Source organism: Gobius niger (genome assembly GCF_951799975.1).
Source record: "Gobius niger genome assembly, chromosome: 9".
Classification (NCBI taxonomy): Eukaryota; Metazoa; Chordata; class Actinopteri; order Gobiiformes; family Gobiidae; genus Gobius; species Gobius niger.
The window spans coordinates 31,704,225-31,712,561 of NC_136860.1; positions in this window are offsets into that span (position 1 = coordinate 31,704,225).

Consider the following 8,337-nt stretch of genomic DNA (forward strand, 5'->3'; position numbering starts at 1 on the left):
TTTTACAGGATTTAGTTCCTTCACCTCTGATGCTGCAGGTTTGTCTGCCTGTGAAACAGCAACTCAAGTCGGCAACTTTTTCCACGACAACCAATGTTTCTTTGATCGCTTGTACAGTTTAATCTGTGCGTTAGTTGCCTTTTGGAAACCCATCACAAATCCAAACAGACTAGCTCTTTGCTTTGCATGAAAGCAATTACAGCTGCGGACCAGAGCCTAGAAAACAACTATGACCAAAACATGACCTTTGATCACTGACAATGAAAACTATATTTACTCTGATTCCTGAACACGCAATCCCATTTTAACGGCAGCGTGGGGCATGACCTGAAGCAGGATTACTGATTGATTCTTGGACGATGAACAGGAAGGATTGATGGGTAAAAAGAATGTTACGTAAAAATAAAAGGATGACGCAAAGTTCAGCCATTTTTGGAGACGGCGTTAAACCTGACTCTCAACTTTTTTGGAACAGACTGGATTTCTGGGGTAATATCTTGGCTATTGAACTTTGCTCTATATTTCTTTTTCTTTCAGACCGGGACAAAAGTTAATCATATCACACATTTGGTGTCATAAATAATTTCTTAATTATAGCAACACAGCACTGGCATCAGGTCATTGTAAGGTCACTGCAATTCTGAGTATGTAAGTATAGATTACAGCAGCTACTGTGCCCATTGTGTTCGATAAGTCAATGATGAGATAATGCGATTGCCTGAGTCTCATTTGTGATGAGCTTCTTCTGTCAAGTTTTGGTCTAAACTGTACATGAGGAGCAGCAAGTGCAGAGGACAGGAGAGGCTCAGTTTGGTTGTGCTCAGATTATAGACCAGGAGTCTCCATCCTTTTTTACCTGACAAGCAACTTTGATGTAACAAAAACGTCAAGGATAGAGTTGGGTACCATTAGTGTTAACGGTACTTTAACTTTTTTCAATACTGATACTAAAATATTTCTCATATAGAGATATAAAACCGAAAAATAATGTTCATTTATTCCAAAATAATTATTTGAGGGGGGACAAAAAGGCCAACAGGCATCAAAACTTGGTCTCTAAAGATGCAAAATTCTTTCTTTTCGATACCTGTAGTACCAAACCCTTTTTCCCTGATACCAAACTGGTATCGACTGGTATCGGAGTTCACCCTGGAGAGGTAGAAGCCAAGATGATATTTAAACATAACTGAAGAAAATTAATTAAATTATATCCTTATACTTGACTTTATATACTTAAATTCTGTTCAACATGTTCAGAACAAACAAGAAAATATGAAATGTGCTCTATCAAGCATGTGTAGAAATGTAGAAAGTGTTATCAGTCACCTCGAGTCTCTCTCTCTCTTTAAAACCAAAAAATCTGGTTAGAAATCTGGTTGTTATCATGGACTCAGCCCTGAACTTAAACAGCCACATCAAAGCAATAACATCAGCAGCTTTTTACCATCTGAAAAACATGGCTGAGATCAGAGGAATAAAGTCAAAACCAGACTTAGAGACACTTATCCATGTGTTTGTCTCCAGCAGGTTAGACGACTGTTACGGCTGCTCACTGTTACAGCTGCAGAACATCCAGAACACTGCTGCTCGAGTCCTGACAAGAACCAGGAAATACGAGCATATTAGTCCAGTGCTCCGGTCTCTGCACCGGCTTCCTGTCGCTCAGAGAATAGAATTTAAAACAGCTCTGCCTGTGTACAGGTCCTTTCATGGTTTAGCACCGCAGTACATCTCTGACATGTTACAGAACCTCAGGTCTCCTGGTGGTTCCCAGAGTCAGGACTAAACACGGTGAGGCTGCCTTTCAGTTTCATGCAGCTAAAATCTGGAACAGTCTTCATGAGGATGTGAGACAGGCCTCAACTCAGACAATGTTCAAATCCAGTCTGAAAACAGTTCTTTTTACCCGCGCATACGACAACTAAAAGTATTTTATCTGCACTCTTGCCTTTTACTGTAATTGATTAATGTTTTATTGATTTTATCTGTTTTCTTGTGTGTGAATTGTGCTCTACAAATAAGCTTGCCTTGCCAATAAAGATCCCTTGACTACACACACAAACCACGCTTTTAAGGCACTAATTGATCCTAAAATTCTTGAAACATTGTATGTTTTTTCTCAGCCTGTTAGACAAAAAGGTATATGCTACCAAAAAGGCATTTCGCTTTCCGCTTCAAGGCAATATGATTCAAATGTCTATTTTTCACATACACAAAAAAGTAAAAGCAAAAGCAGTGACTCAGTGACCAAACCATCGCTGCTCAGTTTTAAAGATGGAGTGGGAGTATATGATGCAAATGTATGTTATCGAGCTTTTCGATGTTGTTCTCTCATCAAAAACATACCTGGAGCTGTGTATAAACCCACTCACGCATCTTTGAGTAATCTTTTGAGTCCTTGTGTCCTTTTATCGCAAAGTAAAAGCACTCGCCATAGTTCACTACAGCTGTCAGGAAGTGAAACTGGATATTCTGTTTTAGCTGCTTTAGATCAATATGATTTTCTAACCAACAAAGTGTACGATAATAAAAAGGGTGTGGTTGACATTATCACGAAATACCTGCAAAAAACAATATACATGTATGCCTCTTTAACTTGAGGGTTATGGGCCAATAGTATTACAGATCATTCATTAAAGAAGCCTTTAGTCGGGGTGTTTTGGCTGAAAATGGAGTCGAAAAATGATATTAAATGAAACAAACTGTATTTTAAACAGTATTACTTCTTATTAAACAGTATTTCTTCTCATCAAAATCAAGTTAGAAATGTGCTTCTGTGCTCGGGTTGAGATGGACAACAGTGGCTGTAACCTAAACCAGGGCTAATACAGGACTAAACCGGGATTTGTCCGCATGGAAGAGGGTCAATCGAGTACAAGAAGCCGTGACATCCCTGTTCATTTATCAATAGGCACATAGGGAATCCTGGCATCCTCTCTGCCCGCTGCCTGTGTGTGTGTGTGTGTGTGTGTGTGTGTGTGCGTCTATGGGCCCCTGTGGTCAGGTGACTGCAGCAGTTTAAAAGCCTGACAGATCGGGGCACCTTGGGATCTGGCACAGGCCCATCCGCTCACACGCGCCGCTCCTGAAGTGGCTTACTGACACACAAAGTAAAAATAAGGGCATGAATGAGGCTGCCACTCAATCACTTATGACGACTACACTGTGAGTTTTTGTACAGTGTTGATCGGTTAAGAGCGACTGTTAATGGATTCTTTAGAGATGCGGGATTAGTCGGAATTTCTTGCTATTACATCCTCTGCAGAGAAATACACATGCATGCTTCCAAAAATGTTCAGTCCAATTAAAAATCTCAATATTCTCAAGCAAAATACCATAGAAAACACTAATTGGTAATAGGTGTCGAGTCTAAAGAAAGACTAATGCGTCTTAGGGGAATAAAGCACGCAGGTCTAATCAGGATCATACTATGAATTGAATTGAAAAGATATTGTGATGAAACATTGGATTTTAAAGAAGAGGTATAATGCTAAATTTACTTTTTTCTCTTTGCTTTAGCATGTTACAAAGTTGTTGTTCTCATCAAAAACACACCTGGAGTTGTGTTTCGAGCCGCTAGCGCATCTGTCAGTAATGTTTGGATCTTTTCCAGTGGCTATTCTTAGCACCGCGGCGGCAGATCCTAAAAAAAACCTCCTCCATTCCCAAAAAGCTCCCCCTGAAATCAAGTGAAAACGCTCGCCGTCGCTTCACTGCAGCCAAACGGACTTTCTTTTCGCAGCGAAGGGGAGTAAGAGGGGGGGGGGCTTATGTGGAGATCATTTGTTTTAGATCTTCTTTAAGTGAAGATAATCCGCTTGGTTAAAGGATTGGATTTATAATTTTTGTTGATGCTTTATTCTTTTTAAGCCTTTTCCAGATTTTGAGAGTCTTGGTAAAGACTACGCTGCAAAAAGTAATTCACTTAATTAGTTTAAATGTCTCAATTTGAGCAGAATAATCTGAGTTGTTTTGACTAGTTAAAGCAGAGCTAAGTAACTTGTTCACCGTAATAAATCCTTTCCACAGTCCCTCTGGGGGTAATACAAGAGTTAATGCGATGATTGGGGAGGGTCTTTCATCTGCCCCCGGTGTCTCTGGCCAGAAAACCACACTTGCAACTTGACTGCCACCGGACCGGAGCCACCAATACACACTTATGGAATCACGAAGAAGAAGCTAACAGGCTAATGGGCAAAGCTAACTGCGGGCTAGCGCCACTTTAACAGTATTTACAGCCAAATTGGATGTACAATATCCCCCTCTCCCTTTGTCTTTTCTGTCAGTGTAGCATTTACTCTATTTATTAATGAGTAAAAAAACGCAACTCGCTACAACACTTGCAGTGACGCTTATGGCCTCTAGGGGCATGAGTTACTTAATACTGCTTTAAAGGCTTAGATGGGCATTTGACCAAGATTATTTCACTTGTTCTGAGATGTTTCTAACTCGTTTCAATACATTTCGTCTTTATTTTAGGTCATTTCCGTTGCCAATGGGATAAGAAAATTCATCTAACATCATTGGCAGTTTTACTTTCTTATTTCTTACCTTAAAAACACTCTAAAATGTCAGAACAAAAGTCTAGTTGAGTGAAAACTGCTCAAATCAAGATACATTTTCTCAATTCAAGTCATTTGAGTCCATGCTTGATATTCACTTTTTGTAGTGTAGGTAGGGAGACTTATTGGTAACGCAAAACATATCAATTTCACAAAGAGAGGCAAAAAAAAAATGCTCATGATTTTTATTTGGGTGAGTAAACGGTCAAGGGCTTGTAAAAAGCTTCTTTCTTTCCTTTTTTTTTTGCTGTCACAGCCTGTGAAACAGTTTGTCCAAGATTGCAGTGACTCACAGACTGCAGTGTAAACTCAAGGTCCACAGTCCCAACGCCGGCGAACAGCGTTTTCAGCGGGTTTAGGAAGTATTCTCACCAATATATTTAATACTATGCTGGTGTGATATAGGCTTAAATAGACGCAGCACCACAGATCTATCAGCTTAAAAGTTCAAACACAGCAATGGGCTAATCTTCCTGTTATTATTGTGAAGTCTGATACTGGGAAAGATCTAATTCCAGGGGCTGCGGTTTAAACCATCAACCCAAAACATGCGCAATACGTCCATCCTCCATCGGGGTAGTCCTGACCGGTGTAATAATTGGGACGAGTATTTGGGATGAGTCACTCCTCAGAAGGTATCCCTGACACGTCTCACCAGCAGCAGTCCGATCACTATCACCCGCTGCTCGTTTGTAATGCAGACGGATCAGTGAATGGGAATTTCAATGGGTTTTAAAGCATAGCCACAGATAAGAGTTTGAGAGGTTCGTGATACTGCTATGAGTCATTCACTACCGCCGGCCCGCTGCCTTGAAATGGTCTACAATACGTGCCGGGGTGGATGGGTCTTTATAGTGAAATAAGACAAAAACATGAAATAGAAAAAAAATGCTACATAATGCAGTGTTTTTCAACCTTTTTTGAGCCAAGGTGCAATTTTTTCATTGAAAAAATCACGAGGCACCCCACCAGCAGAAAATGTAAAAAAAAAAAAAAAGTAGCTCTGTAGCCTATATTCACAATATAAAGTTGTATATAAAGTCAACACTGTATAGTCCCGCTAGCCACAATGACACTGTCAGTGCTGATATGGAAGAGTATTACCGATACATGGAGACTCAACAACAGCACAATATTTGCGGATAATAATTAATTTTTTTTTTTAATTAACATCTTTTTTCAGAACAACTAGGTGAAATTGAATAATTTCCCGAGGCACAGTGGTTGAAAAACACTGACATAATGTATATAATGTGATTGACAAATGAGTGTGTGGCAGATAAAAATGATGTGTACAAACTTGTTGATATAAAATGTCCTGTACAGCGACACTAAGCCGATGGTTAACAGTTAATCGATCATCGTTTGATAAAGTAACCAGTTAATCGATTCATGAAATTGAGCAGAATGTGCATCCCTACTACAAACCGGCGCAATTCTCCTTCTTTGGCAACTGGAAAAAAATGCCATCTTATCTTATTAATGTTGATTTTGAATAGGTATGGAATAAGGTCGCCAATGGAATAAGCATTCATTTGCTTAAAACAAGAGACATTTTGTAAACTTAAAGCAGTACTAAGTAACTTGCTTGCCTTAATAAATCCTCTCCGTAGTCCCTCTGGGGGTAATACAAGTGTTAATGGGATGATTGGAGGGTCTTTCATCTCCCCCTGGTGTCTCTGGCCAGAAAACCACACTTGCAACTTGACTGCCACCAGACCGGAGCCACCAATACACACTAATGGAATCTCGAAGAAGAAGCTAGCATGCTAACAGGCAAAGCGCCACTTTAAACAGTATTTACAGCCAAGTTTGAGTGAAAAAATATTTCCATTGTGTAATTGGATGTACAATATCCCTCTCTCCCTTCGCCTTTTCTGTCAGCGTAGTATTTACTCTCACGGACAATTAATAACTTAAAAAAATCGCAACTTGCTACGACACTTGCAGTTGCACTTATGGCCTCTAGGGGCAAGAGCTAGTACTGCTTTAAAGGCACACTGTGTAACATTTTGGACGATACTGTTGCCATCAGTACAAAACATGCTCCCAATGACCAGCTCAACACAGAAAATTGTATTCCTGCAGTGGGTAAGGATTCAGACGTGAACCATTAACCTATTTCAATCTCATATTCTGCCAACTCTAGTCACATCTCCATGGAGACGAGCTGGAGATGGACCCACTCCAGGTAAAGCTACAGTCGTGTCTTAGGAGAGCTGAGCCGCTCACAGCAGAAGCACATGTTTGTTTATGAGGTCTCTTTCAATGATAAAAATATCTATCATAAAATAAATGCTTGTATTTCAATTTTGTTTATTGGGTGAAATGTTACGCAGTGTGGCTTTAAAATAAGGCAAAAACACTTGAAATGAGACAAAAAAGTCAAAGGCAAGTAAATCATTCTTCCATTGGCAATAAGACGGTCCAAACCCACTCAAAATGAACACAAATCCTGATATTTCAAGCAATTTAAAGTCATTTTTGTCTAAGATAAGATAGCATTAATATGGGGGTTAGTAGACATCCCACTAAACAAAAAGTCCAAAAAGTAGGGCTGTGCAATTAATCGAAATTCGATTCCGATTTCGATTATTACACTAAACGATTACAAAATTAGCATAACCGAGGAAAAAAAACAAAAATTCAATTTTTTTTTCCAATTTTTTCAATTTTTTCTCTACATTTTCTTCTGGCAAAGCAGACTTGCATTATTCCATGGCACTGGGATTATTTCCCCTCCACATTTCACGTGCCGTGGCTCATACGAGCGATCGCGATGTCGTCACATCCGTTGGCCGTGGTAGGCATTTTACATTTTCATATTTGTTAAACATTTTATTAAAATCCTATAATCAGCAAAAACATTGTCTATAAACAGGGCATTGCTTCTCTTGCGCTGTAACAGATCTATCATTTTATAAAACCGAGTTCGAGGCCTGGATGCATCAGCTGCCTACCAAACATCCAGCGAAAATTGCGGAAGTAAACAATAACAGCGATCGCTCGTATGCTTTTGCCTGACATAAAAACAAATGGCGCTGTGTGATGATGTCATCAGGCCGCGCTGCTCAGTTTACTTGCGCAGGTGTGAGGCCTGGCCAGCAGGGGGCAGGTGTGAAACAGAGACCTCTCCTTAATCGAGGCGTACATGAAATTATTTGTACTTTTATGACTGTTCAGAAAACAGAAAATATTCGGCATCATTTTTTTTAAATTAATAAATATATAAATAAAAATAACAAAATAACAAATAATCGTTTGAATAATCGTGATTGCAATTATGACAAAAATAATCGTGATTACTATTTTTTCAATAATGGAGCAGCCCTACCAAAAAGGGCAACATATTCGGTCCAAACCAGGAATGAAAGATCTGTTCCCATCCTGTGTCGATGACTGCTGGGCATAAACAAAGTGTTTGTCAAAAGGGTTACAAATGTGTGAGGGATGACGTACAAACAAAACCTGCTCTGACCCGGGCTGCTTCCATCTAAATCCTGTCAAATGTAACCAATAAAATTCTATATGGCTTTTATTTGTGATATTTTGTTCGATCGCTACATGTGAAGCTTCTGCGACGGATTGAACAGCAGGAATTGGAGTCTAAACGCCATCACACGACTAGTTTTGACCAAAAAAAAAAGTCAAATACGTCTGACTGAAATACCTGAATTAAGAAAAGGGATGAGGAATAGGCCTTTATGTGAAAAATATTGTTAAATCGACTCCAAGCACAATAGGCTCATCACATTATGCAGACAGACCTAGTAGA